Source organism: Rattus norvegicus, chromosome 11 (genome assembly GCF_036323735.1).
Source record: "Rattus norvegicus strain BN/NHsdMcwi chromosome 11, GRCr8, whole genome shotgun sequence".
Taxonomy (NCBI): domain Eukaryota; kingdom Metazoa; phylum Chordata; class Mammalia; order Rodentia; family Muridae; genus Rattus; species Rattus norvegicus.
This window is the reverse complement of record NC_086029.1, coordinates 92,414,338-92,427,324: the sequence shown is the minus strand read 5'-3', so window position 1 is coordinate 92,427,324 and position 12,987 is coordinate 92,414,338. Positions and strand designations below refer to the sequence as shown.

The 12,987-nt window shown below is 47.3% G+C and overlaps 1 protein-coding gene and 1 long non-coding RNA gene across 3 annotated transcripts in view; both read right to left on the bottom strand.

Annotated features, from left to right (window-relative positions):
* The window catches only part of Igf2bp2 (insulin-like growth factor 2 mRNA binding protein 2), a 99,986-nt gene that overhangs the window by 51,569 nt on the left and 35,430 nt on the right, over window positions 1-12,987 (bottom strand). The gene's annotated exons all lie outside the window — the stretch shown is intronic.
* LOC134481028 (uncharacterized) lies at window positions 484-11,179 on the bottom strand. The gene is made up of 2 exons (XR_010056196.1): window positions 4,236-11,179; window positions 484-2,421 (listed from the first exon to the last, which is right to left on the bottom strand). It is a non-coding gene; the product is annotated as an uncharacterized LOC134481028 (long non-coding RNA).

Here is a 12,987-nt window from a genome sequence, read left to right as displayed (position 1 = left end):
TACAACCCAGGCCCACCTGCTAAGGAGGGGCACCACGCCCTCCCACGTCAGTTAAGCAAGAAATGACCTACAGAGCTGCCTACGGGCCAGTCTGAGAGGCATTCTTTCCTTAATTACGATTTCTCTTTCTCAATCTTGAGTCTTCACGTGCAAAGGCAGCTGTCTTGCCTTTTACTGTCAGTGGGGACACAGGTCACGGCATTACACATGGTTTCTGGCGCCAGCATCTGTGGTACCCTGCCCCCACCCCCCACCGAAGCAGCAGCCTAGACAGGAAGCCACTGAAGAGAACACAAAAAAGTTGTGAGAGGGATGCTGAAGGGTAGTTCTCCACAGCTGATGGCTTCTGACAGGGGTGCAGGTAGGGAAGGACACAGTTTTCTTTAGGGGTTGGCTACTGGGAATTTGACCATGGTCCAGTGAATATATGGACAATACAAACTGGACTTATGGTTTCTTTTCTTCTTTTCTTATTGTTGGGGGGAGGGTGTCATAAAGGCTTGGGTGGGACCTAGGAGGACTAGGAAGTGTGATCATGGTGTGTTTTGTGAAATTCCCAAATAATCAGTAAAAACATTATGCTTTTTTTGGGGGGAAGGGGAGATCTCTTCCAGTCAAGCAGATAAAACTCAACCAGTGCACACCAAGAGCAGAGAGACAAGAAACTGTCATAGGCAAACCCTGAAGGGATAAGGCCGCCCTGCCCTGCCCTCCGGCTTCTGCAGAGAAGTTTCCCTCCCATAATCCCATGCAGTCATCTCCTAGAATGCCACACTTTCACAAGTAACTTGGAGGCCATACCTGGGCTGCCAGTCTCTCAGGAGCCACCAGTAAGTCGGCAATGAGATAAGGGCTGCAATAGCAGTGTTTCTCATGGGCAAGAGATGTGAGAGTCTTTCTGTACTGACAATGTAATCCTAAAATCTTTCCGTAAATGTCCTAACTCATATAAAACAGAGAACAATTAATCACCCTAGGCAATTTTACATCATATATCTATCCCCTAGCCCACACAGGCATGCCTAACCTGTGGTCCACAAGCCACATACGCCCCAGATAACCATGGATGTGGCCCAACCAAACCATAGATGTAAGGAAAACACTACAAAGCCTTTTTTGTTTTTGTTTGGTAACTTGACTGAATGGTTCTCACATGTGAACTCTGCACAGGGTGGTGTCAAGAAGTAGAACATGCCAGTGGGTAAACCAGATTTTTTTGTAGTATTTTACTTAGAAGTATGTCAGTCTGTCTTATTAAACGGTAAATATTTTTAAAGATGTTTATTTCATTTTAAAATAATGTGTTGTGGGTGTCTGTGCGCATGAGTGCACTGCCCTCAGAAGCCAGAAGGGGGCGCCTGGACTTTTGGGTGGTTGTGAGCTTACTAACACTGGTGCTGGGAACTGAACTAAGGTCCTGTGGAAGTAGACAGTCTTAACCACAGAGTTACCTCCCAGCCCCCCAAAATATTTCCAGTTACTCATTACTACTAATTAAAGAACTAAAAGAGGCTCCTTTATATGTATCAGTGTTCAAATTTCTCCACTGATTTCAACCTCATAATCTCCTCGCAGCTTGTTAATATCTGACCACAGTGAAAAGGAACTTAGAAATGGCTTGGTTCCCTTTCTGCCATCTCTGAAAGCAAGGTCTGGGTGTTCTTTGTTTGTTCCAATGCTAAACATCCAACCCATTTTCCACTGTAGCAAAAATGCTTCCACTTGGATGTGAACTCTAGTGTATGACACTTCTGTTTCAGTTTAGCAGAGTAACACTTCCTGTATTCAATCCAGAGGTTTAAAACACGCTACTGTATCTGCACCTCCACTCATACAAAGAAAAGTAAGGGGTTTTTGGAGAGAGGTTTTATTGGGTCGCACATAGGGGTGTTAAATTTTGAGATACAATGTAATCCTAGCACTTGGGAGGCAGATGCAGGTGGATCTCTGTGAATGAGGCCAACCTGATGTACAACAGCAAGTTCCAGGCCAGCAAGGGCTCAATAGTGATGAGACCCTGTCTCACAAGAGACTTTTTTTGAGATACAAATATGGGGAATACTATATCTGAAACTGAGCTGAGAGTATCTGAATATAGGTCAACCCTTGAAAGAGGTGTGGCCATCGCCAAGGTCTTCTATGTCAGAGCCGGATGCGATCAGATAAAGTCATACCTGTCTACACTAGCTATTGCTCTAGGAGAATGCAGGACACTGAGGGAAGCGATGGGGTGATGGGGTCGTTTAAGACACACAAAAGCTATTTTCTCAAAACAGTTCATGGCAAGATAGCTCAGCGGGTAAAGGTGCTTGCTGACATGTCCAGCGACCTGATTTTGATCTCCAACATCTATCTGGTGGGAGGAGAGGCAATTCCTGAAACCTGTCCTCGACTCCGCACACAGACATCCATGTCACGCACCTACAATAAATAAATAAATAAATAAAAAGTTAAAATGTGTGTGTGTGTTTACAAGTATGTCTGTGCATCACATTCATGTAGTGCCTGTAGAAACCAGAAGAGGGCATTGGATCCCCAGGAACTGGAGAGATTGACAGTTACTAGCTGCCACATGGGTGCTGGGAACCGAACCTGGATTTTCAGCAAGACCAGCAAGTGCTCTTAACAGCTGAGCTATCCCTCCAGCCCTCTACATTAAAATTCATAAAGTCTGTATTTCATAGAACAAACCCTATCCCCTGGTCTCTCAGCCCATCCTCACACCGAACCAATTTCCTGGTTTCTTAAAGAGTTTTTACTTTACCAAAAAAAAAAAAAAAAAAAAATGGATCTGGGCAGTAGTGGCAAACACCTTCAATCCCAGCTCTCAGGGCTCTGACTTTGAGGCCAGCCTAGTCTATAGAGTGAGTTCCAGGACAGCCAGGGCTACAGAGAAACCATGGGAGGGAGGGAGGGAGGAAGGGAGGGAGGGGGGGAGAAAAGGAGACACTGTAGCTGCCTTCAAACACACCAGAAGGCATTAGATTCATTACAATACAGATGGTTGTGAGCCACCATGTGGTTGCTGGGAATTGAACCCAGGACCTCTGAAAGAGCAGTCAGCTCTCTTAACTGCTGCTGAGCCATCTCTCCAGCTGAGAAATACTGTTAATAAGAGGTGGAACGGGGAGTACCATGAGAGACAAGTGAGGCTAGGGAGTGCTGTGGAGCTAACCCTGCTCCCGGCTCATGCTTCGAATGTCTGGTATCCAGCCAGTGGGGCTACTTTAAGAGCTTGTAGAACTTAGAAGGAGAGCTCTGGCTCCAGCAAACTCTTGGTTTCCATCCACCATGATGTGAACAACATCCACCACACTCTCCGGCTGCCTCCAAACTGCCAAGCTATAGTGGACAGACACTCTCTCAAACCGACGGAAATAACCTTTCCTCCCTTAGGCTGTCTCTCACAATTGCAAGAAAGTAACCAATGCAGAGAGATTGGAGGAACACCACAGACAGCGAGGCCAGGCCTGCTATTCCAGCCACAGGAGAAGCTGAGGTAGGAGGATATTCCAGGCTTCGGAGTTCAAGAACAGCCAGGATGGCACTGAGGCTGCTTTTAATTATTAAGATAATAAATAACTTTCTGGGGCTAGGGATGGAGTCAGCTAGAAGAATGCCCGTCTACCACCATGTACTGAAGCCCTTGGTGTGGTCCCCAGCACCATATAAAGAGCCATATAAACAGCATATATGCTGACAATCTCAGCTCTCAGGAGACAGAGGCAAGGTCATCCTTGGCTCGATGCATGGTTTTGAGTTCAAATCTGAGCTTGAGGCTCTGTCTCAAACAAACAAAAACCACAAACACCTTTTGGGAGGACGGAGAAGACCAGCCCGCCTTACAGAGAGCAGGGTTTATGTTTACGTCAGGTTTAGGTTTACGTCTAATGACTAAAATATAGACAATTAGCAAAACAGGCTTTAACAGACGACACAATTGTGTCAGGCCAGAGACACCCATGTATCTTAGCCTCTCCAGGAGGACCACTTAAAATTATCTAGCACAACGAGTAAGTGCCCTAAGCTCTCCCCACCACATGCTTCTAAACCGAGTAAGCGGTCAGGAGGTAGGTGGGTGTGGAATCATCCCCAAGGGGGCAGAGCTCAAGCAACAGCAAGGGGCAGAGGTTATAAGGCTGTATTCACTGAGCAGCTCCAAGTGCCTTGCTATTGATCAAGCAATTGAACCAGACGGAAACAGACAAGTTATTAGCAGGAAAATCCTCACTCACTCTAACATCATCGTTGGTATCTTGGCACACTTCGGACTTCTCTCAATGCAGGGTGCTAAGAGGAAGCCTCTAAGCGGTAAGGACTCTAAGGAGGGCCTTGGCTCCGGTGCCTGACTTACTGGACACCCTGGGTGCAAAGTAGACTTTCAGACAAAGGCACAAGCATGTCAGGTCTCCATTCACATCTGCAGCAACTTCTGCTGTGCTGGCTTCACACCCGGAACCTGGCTGTTTCACTCAGGTTTACAAACACCCGCGCCTCTTGAACAACTCAGACCTCAAGCGCTAGACAGTGTGATCTCAGAGCACCAGCAGTTCGCCAGGAGGGGGTTCTGTCTTGGGAGGAGACTTCCGCCCAGGCCTGGAAGTGGTTTTCTGCAGACTATGTTCACCATGATTCCCAGAAGGGAGATCCCTAAAAATAGGCACTGACCGTCTCTCCGTTGTGTCGTTACGTTACGATGCAGCAGCTGACACTATGACGAGCCATTAGTCACAAGCCATACTGACTCAGATTCCGGCCTGCACGGGGATGACCTGTGACAAGTCACTGAGGGTTCGACTTGACAGCTTTCACTGTGCTCGGCCTTAGCCTTGCTGGGAGACCGTGTGGCTGTAAGAGTAGAAACTATGTATGTCTCCCTCCCACCATGAGGTGTCTACTATTTGGCTTCCAAATCACTTGAGTCCAGTGATTTATTTCTTACCCCTTCCTCCTTCCTCTTGCTAATTTTAAACTCAATTCCAAATTAATATTTTGTGAGAGATAGTGCGATGCCCGGCCCCTCCTACCTTCTCATGACTGAGGAATAAACATCAGCACAAAACATCTGGCAATAGCCTCAGAATAGAAAGCACACTTTAAAGTTTTAGGGTTTTTTTTGGCCCAAAGCCGCCAAAGCATTGATTTGCCCTAACTTCTGTTCTATACACAGGCTTCCTCCCCTCCCCTCCCATCCAGCTATATATTTAGTGATACACACAAACTAAATTAAGACACATGTTCTTTGGATCAGTAAAGCCCAGTTTATACAGCAGCAATGAGGGCTGGAGGGATGGCTCAGAGGTTAAGAGCACTGACTGCTCTTGCAGAGGCCCTGAGTTCAAATCCCAGCAACCACATGGTGGCTCACAGCCATCTGTAATGGAACCCGATCTTCCGGCGTGTCTGAAGACAAGGACAGTGTACCGTGTACTTACATATACGGCAGCCATGAGAGCAGCATCCAGTGGACACCGGTGAGAAGCAGCGAGCAGAGGCCAGCGGAGGTGCGTGAGTGCTGCGAGGCCACAGGCCGCCTCCCCTGCTCAGGCTCTGACCACTCTCTCCCTGTGTGCTCTCTGCCCTCTTTTCAGTGTGCTAGATGCTGATGTGTGAGCGCCTGAAGGATAGGGACCCATGGAGAAGACTCGTCCAAAGGCAGGAAAGCACGGAGAGCACGGAGAGGTGCCGGGAGACTGGGGAAGCAGAGCCATGCTTCCTCAGACACATCCCACGTAGGGGCCTCAACCACAAAGTCACTGCCAGTCCCTGGTTCCATCCTTAGCTTAAGCTCACTGACTATAGAGGTCCTGCGGAACCTGACAACGGAGAAGGCACGCTGGTTCTGGTTTTCTAGACAGACAACGAGACTGTGATGGCAACTGAGTTCTCTAGGGTGAAATTCCTACCCATCAGGAATTTCCATGCTCATACTTACTCATTCCACAGCCTGGAGGTAAGGGGCGACTGCTGTCATGGGTACCAACCACACCACACAAGGCTTCAGTCCTGTGAAAACATTACCTGCTTGCTTCACTTCTTCCCCCAAACCAAAGGCACACCTGACGGCTGCAGCCAGAGGAAAGGAAGAAGCCGTTCTCGTTCTCGAAAGTTCAGATTCTAAGGAGCTAATAGCTAGGTAATGAGTTTATTTATTGTCCACAACTGTTGACCACAACAATGGAGCCCACATTGTCAGCTACTATGAAATGGGAGCTCTTATCAAGTGTAATTTAAATAGCAATAAAGAACAAAATAATGTGTCTATGGGGCTGTTTAGATCTGTCTCTCCCTTTATCTGCTGATGGTTCCTTTTGTCCTACCAAAGAGTCACCTTTTTTGCACACTCGAGTACAGACACAGACACAGACACAGACACACAGACACACAGACACACACACACACACACACACAATTTTTCTCCCCTTTCTTATCCCTCACTCTCCCCTCCATCTAGCCCCTTCTCTCTCCTCACACAGCCTCCTTCCATGACCTTTATACAGTTTAAAATGTAGAGCAGACGTAGGAGCGAACACCTGGTCTTCGTCTTTCCGACCAAACACCTGGTCTTTGTCTTTCTGCGCCTCGGGTCTTTCGCTTAACAGATCTCCTGCTCCATCAGTCTCCTGCTAATGGCATTCCACTCTTTACAGCTGAACAGTATTCTGTGCATACGTGCTGGGGATATCCACTGAGCATATTTGCCAAAGCTTTTAATCCATTCACCTGCTGCCCGGTCGTATCTTGGCCGCTGTGAACGATGCGTGCCCTGTGCTGCTATGTCGTTGGCACACTGACTTAGATTCCTCCCAGCCTATGCACAAGAATGGTTCAGCTGAGTCATACGGTTCTATTTTCAGCGATTCTTGAGGAACCTCCACACTGATTTCCACGGTGGCTACACTCGTTTCCAAACGGCAGTGTCTTGAGAGGACCCCTTTCCCCACGGGCAGTGTAAATAGCATCCTAAATTATTTACTACTAAATTAAAATCCGTTCAAACGACTGCACACTTCTCCCTCTGCCATTTGCTGTGCTTTCTTTTGAGTTTGTACTGTGTTTTAGAGAAGAGGCTTACTACATAACACCACCAGACTGAAATTCAGAGATCACAGGCCTATGCTACTGTGTTCAGTCCTTACAATAAAAGTATTTTAAGTAGACATATGTCAGCAGGCAGGGCTGGGAGGCCAAACTCAACCAGCCAGCCACCTGCCTTTGTCTTGGAGTTCTGTTTTAATATTCAACAAGCTAAGAATACCTTTTAATTTTTTGTTAAAGATTTATTTATTTATTATATATGAGTACATTGTAGCTGCCTTCAGACACATCAGAAGAGGGCATCAGATCTCATTACAGATGGTTGTGAGCCACCACGTGGTTGCTGGGAATTGAACCCGGGACCTCTGGAAGAGCAGTCAGTGCTCTTAACCGCTGAGCCACCTCTCCAGCCCACCATTAATTTTTTAAAATTTCATAGGTTGAAGTGTTTATCGGTTGTGTATACACATATAAAGGTCAGACAGCAAACTGCAGGATTCTGTTCCCTGGTCCCAGGAACTGACCATCAGGCTTGGCACTGGGATATCGTCCCACCCCAAGAAATGATTTTAACTTAAAAAAAAAGTTTGAAAGGGCTGGCATCAGGGCTACTTCAGTAGAGACGCTTGCCACCAGGACTGATAGCCCAAGTTCAAGCCCAGGATCCAAGTGGAAGGAGAAAAGCAACTCTGACAAACTATCATACATGTACATACACACATTACACATACATACACACCTACACATACACACATATACACACACCCCAAATAAATGCATGTGATATAAACACAAACACAAATACATCTTTTCATCTTGTCATTCTTCACGGGTGTTTTGCTATGTTCTGATTACTGCTTTCATTTTCTCTTTACTCCATGTCTGAATGAGGAGTCGATGTGAACCACTTACAGCATCTTCTTAGTATTAGAGAAGTTTGATGCTGGATTTGTTCAAGATCACAGCCCTGATAAACAGCAAGACCAGGAATATCCCCATTTCCTTACCTGTGCTCTGAGGTGTTCCCATCACAACTTCCCTCCAGGATGTCTTCCGAGTGTGGCTGCCCTAAGTATCTTAAACATTCTCCGCGTATCTGATAGCTCGCTATAGTGTAAAATTTATCCTTAAATAGGTGGAGAGCAGACTCCCAACACATCTCCTGCAGAGTAGACGGCTCAGTGGTGCCCTGCCTGACGACAAGGTGAGCATCCTTGGCAGACCGCTCCCAACCAGTTCCTAGAAGCTCTGCCTGGGGTCTGTCTCTTCAGGCCCGCCTCGCTTCTCCTTCAGGCTTTGCTACGTAACCTCACTACCACAGACCCTCCGCTCCGTAAATATGACCACCAACTCCGGAAGGAACTTTTATGACACTTGACGGTGTTTTATTCCATGCATTTATTCATATGGAGATGGAAGCTAGTAGAAGCTGGTTCTCGACCACCATGTTAAGGTCAGGCTTGGCAGCTTGAGTCTTTTTCTGCTGACCCATGTCACCAGCCTTAAAAGACTACTTTCTCAAAACTTCCAGGACATCTTCCCACCTTGCAAACCACAGTCCTGCTTCCACCAGCCGTCGCCCTTAAAAAGGACCCTGTGACTAAGCAAAGGCTAAACAGATCTTCTTCTTGCCTCGATCCTTGGGGCCTCACCATGCACATGTGCCTCACACATTCCCAGCAGAGGAATAAAGAACACACATCTGAAATGGTTACCTGACCACCGAGCCATTTCCTGATACTCTTCACCAACTAGGAGTGTACTTTCAAAGTAGAAATAAAAGGATCCACTACTTAGAAAAATGCTTGTAATTATAAAAATACCACGAAGATAAATAAAGCCATTGAAGTGGGGAGTGTAATCCCGGAATATGTGTCGGGTCAAACGTGCTTCCCTACACTCTCTTGGGAAATTAGATTTGGTAGTAATCAGCAAGAACCTTTATGATTAGACTTCAACACATCGATTCGACATCCAGGAATTTATACAGTAAAGATGTGAAATGTGGACAAAACCAGATCCCGAGCCCTTGAAGGACGCCCGTGCCTTCATGGGAAAGGGAGAAAGTATTATCTCTTGAGAGAAACGCATCTCTCTACTCACCTGCCAGGTACAGGAAACAAGTGGGGTTTGTATGCTTGGGGCCATCACAACAGAACAAACATGTATTTAACCCCCACCTTTCCCAAGAGAAGACTGCTGTTACAGATCCCCACAGGGCATAAGAACCCAGTACGAAGATTCCCCAGACATAAATATACGGGAGAGGTGTTCTGAGGCACCAACCTGTGGGCTCGGGGAGATCCAGGAGCCCTGGTATGAAGGCTTCCTTCAGGACTAACTTAGAACCAAACATGATACTGAGAAGAATAGCTGTATGCTAAACCCTTTCAGAAAGCTAACGATTTAGCTATCCCAGGAGGTCATTTAATACCAATACACGTGTTCACATTATAAGTACATGCATATAGTGATCCCCTATGAGGGAATACAGAAGTGAAGAAGCTTCCGGCACAGGAACGGACAGGTTCGGATCATGTGACTAAGGCCACGCTGCCCTCTAGTGGTGGAGGGCCACACTCACCCTGAGGCTCCTTGCAGATCAATAAGCCCTTTTTCATTTAAGGATTTAAATTCACAAAGTTATGAAGAGACAACAGAGTTTCTAAAAACCCATAACTCTCAAATGCTGAATTCAACTGGCCAAACCAGGACATTCGGTTTTAAAGCCACCGCGTCCGTGTTTATTCTCCAGTGTTCTGTGCACATGGACAAAGCCGGGCCTCAAGAGATAAGCAGTAAGCGGGGCTTGGTGGCACATGCTTTTAAACCCAGCACTCCAGAGCTGGAGCAGGCAGATTTGTGCGAGTTCCAAGCCAGCCAGCTCTATGGGGTAAGACCCTGCCACAAAAAGGGAAAACATCGGAAATCATTTATTTCCAGCTAGAAAGACTACACGAACCAAGGAGCTCAAACATCCACCTCACTTAGAGCCCAGTAGACAATGGCCAGACGTGAGTGAGTGAGTGAGTGAGTGAGTGAGTGAGTGAGTGAACGAACGAAGACTTTTTCAGTCGTCTTTCCAGCCAAGTGCCATAAGCCTTCAATGGTGGCTGCCACGTTCTTCCCTCTGTAAGTTCAGCCCTAGTGATTTGTGCCAGGTTCTGATGGTCTCCCTCTCAGACTCATTCACCAACAATGCTGTCCCGTCAGAACGGAGATTGTGGGTGTGTAGCTCCCTCAGAAATGAAGCCCCTACTCCTGCCTACCAGGACACCACACAGTTGAGAGGAAGACTGGCTAGGGGAAACCCAACTTCATGGAACTTATCTGGAGATTCACGGGGACCTCGGAAAATAGGCTTAGTCACAAGAGGCAAAATCAAAGGGCAGGCCCACCACAAAAGCAGCCGGGTCTACCTGCAAAGCATTTTAAATGTTACAGTGTTTCCTTTGCTTCTTGAGTTACAAGCCTGCAGGCTCTCACTTCAAGGAAACGGACAGGAGGATAAACGCCTGCCTGTGAAGCCTAAGTGGCTGACTCACGTCAGAGCTACTTATGCCCCTCAGCACCTGTGAGTCACACGGGAGGTGCCACTGGGCCAGCAAACGCACAGGAGAAGTCTCTACAGGTGAGCTCGTACTGCAGCAGGTGACAAGGGCTTTTCACGGAACTTAAAAGCAAAGAGAAGCACCATCAGTCCTAGAGAGGTCAAAGTAGGAGGGTCACCACAAGCTGGAGGCCAGCTTGGACTACACAGTAAGACTTAACACCCACCCCCAAAAGAAAATGATTTAAGTTAAAAATTTACAAGAGACCTAGCAGACTGCAAAACCTGAAAACAGCATAAGGAAACCAGGACCAGAATATTAATTATGATTCAAGTATGTTGTCAGATTCTTCTAAGAAGCAGGGAGCGGCGGGGCTGGAGGGGCAGGGGCTTTCGGGGCAAACCTGGCAACCTTGGTTCCATCTTCAGAACCCAAATAAAAAGAGAAAGGGACACCCCAGCCTCAAAATTACAGAGTAAGTTCCAGAACAGCTAGGGCTACACAGAGAAACCCTGCTTGAAAAACCAGAAAGAAAGGAAAGAAAGGAAAGAAAAAGAAAGAAAGAAAGAAAGAAAGAAAGAAAGAAAGAGGGGAAGGGAAGGAGAGGACGGAGGGAGGGAGAGAAGGAGGAAAGGAGGGAAAGAAGGAGGGAGGAGGGAGAGAGGAAGGAGAGAGGGAGGGAGGGAGGGAGAGAGAGAGGAAGGGAAGGAGAGAAGGGAGGGAGAGAGAGAGGAAGGGAAGGAGAGGAGGGAGGGAGGGAGAGAGAGAGGAAGGGAAGGAGAGGAGGGAGGGAGGGAGAGAGAGAGAGAGAGAGGAAGGGAAGGAGAGAAGGGAGGGAGGGAGGGAAGGAGAGAAGGAGGGAGGGAGGGAGAGAGAGAGAGGGAGGGAAGGAGAGGAGGGAGGGAGGGAAGGATAGAAGGAGGGAGGGAGGGAGAGAGGGAGGGAGGGAAGGATAGAAGGAGGGAGGGAGGGAGAGAGGGAGGGAGGGAGAGAGAGAGGGAGGGAAGGAGAGGAGGGAGGGAGGGAAGGATAGAAGGAGGGAGGGAGGGAGAGAGGGAGGGAGGGAGAGAGAGAGAGAGGAAGGGAAGGAGAGGAGGAAGGGAGGGAGGGAGGGAGGGAGGGAGGGAGGGAGGGAGGGAGGGAGGGAAGAGTGCCGGCTCCACAGATGAAGGGTGTGTGGTTTTAAGCACTTAGCTAACACATTGGACAGTAGTGCTTCAGGTATCCTGCAGAACGGTATTTTAAAGCAACTATTCAGTTGTATTTGTGTTGAGAAAACCTAGCCAAGGCAAGTTAGAACGGGCAAAATGGCTCAGCAAATAAATGTTTGGTCTCTGAGCCTGAATCAATCTCTGGGATCCACGTAGTAGAAGATGCGAATCAACTTCTCCAAGTTGTCCTCTGACCTCCACAGGAGCATGTGCACACATGGACACACCTGCATGCAAATGACTGGAAAGAGCTAAGAGTAAGAAACGCCCCTGGCAGGGCTGGAGAGAAGGCTCAGCAGTTAAGAGCGCTGACCGCTCTTCCAGAAGTCCTAGGTTCAATCCCCAGTGCTGACATGGTAGCCCACGACTGTAACTCTGACACCCTCACACAGACATACGTCCAAACAATGCACATAAAGTAAAAATAAGTACTTTTTAAAAATTGGCAAACCGGGCTGGAGAGATGGCTCAGTGGTTAAGAGCACTGACTGCTCTTCCAGAGGTCCTGAGTTCAAATCCCAGCAACCACATGGTGGCTCACAACCATCTGTAATGAGATCTGATGCCCTCTTCTGGTGTGAACAAAGACAGCTACAGTGTACTTATATACATAAAATGAATAAATAATTTAAAAAAAAATTGGCAAACCGTGGACATTTCAAACTTAAGCATGCTACGGATCTCTATAATGAATCTTTTTATTAATTTTTAATAAAACTTTTAGGGGCTGGAGAGATGGCTCAGTGGTTAAGAGCAAACACTGACTGCTCTTCCAGAGGTCCTGAGTTCAAATCCCAGCAACCACATGGTGGCTCACAACCATCTTTAATGAGGTCTGATGCCCTCTTCTGGTGTGTCTGAGGACAGCTACAGTGTACTTATATATAAAACTAAATAAATAAATCTTTAATAAAACTTTTAGACTTATGACTATGTGTGAGTTTTCAGCTGCATGTAAGTATGTGCACCACATGCACGCCTGGTGCCCTTGGAGATCAGAAAAGGGAGTCAGATCCCCTAGAGCTGAAATCACAAAGAGCTGCAAACCACAGCCTAGGCCAACTGCAAGAACAAGTATTCCTAACCACTGAGCCATCTCCAGCTCTAAATACGTAAAATGCTATAAATGTATGTGGCACACATGTGGAGACCAGCGGACAACCTCCAGTGTGCTCCCCGGGAACAAT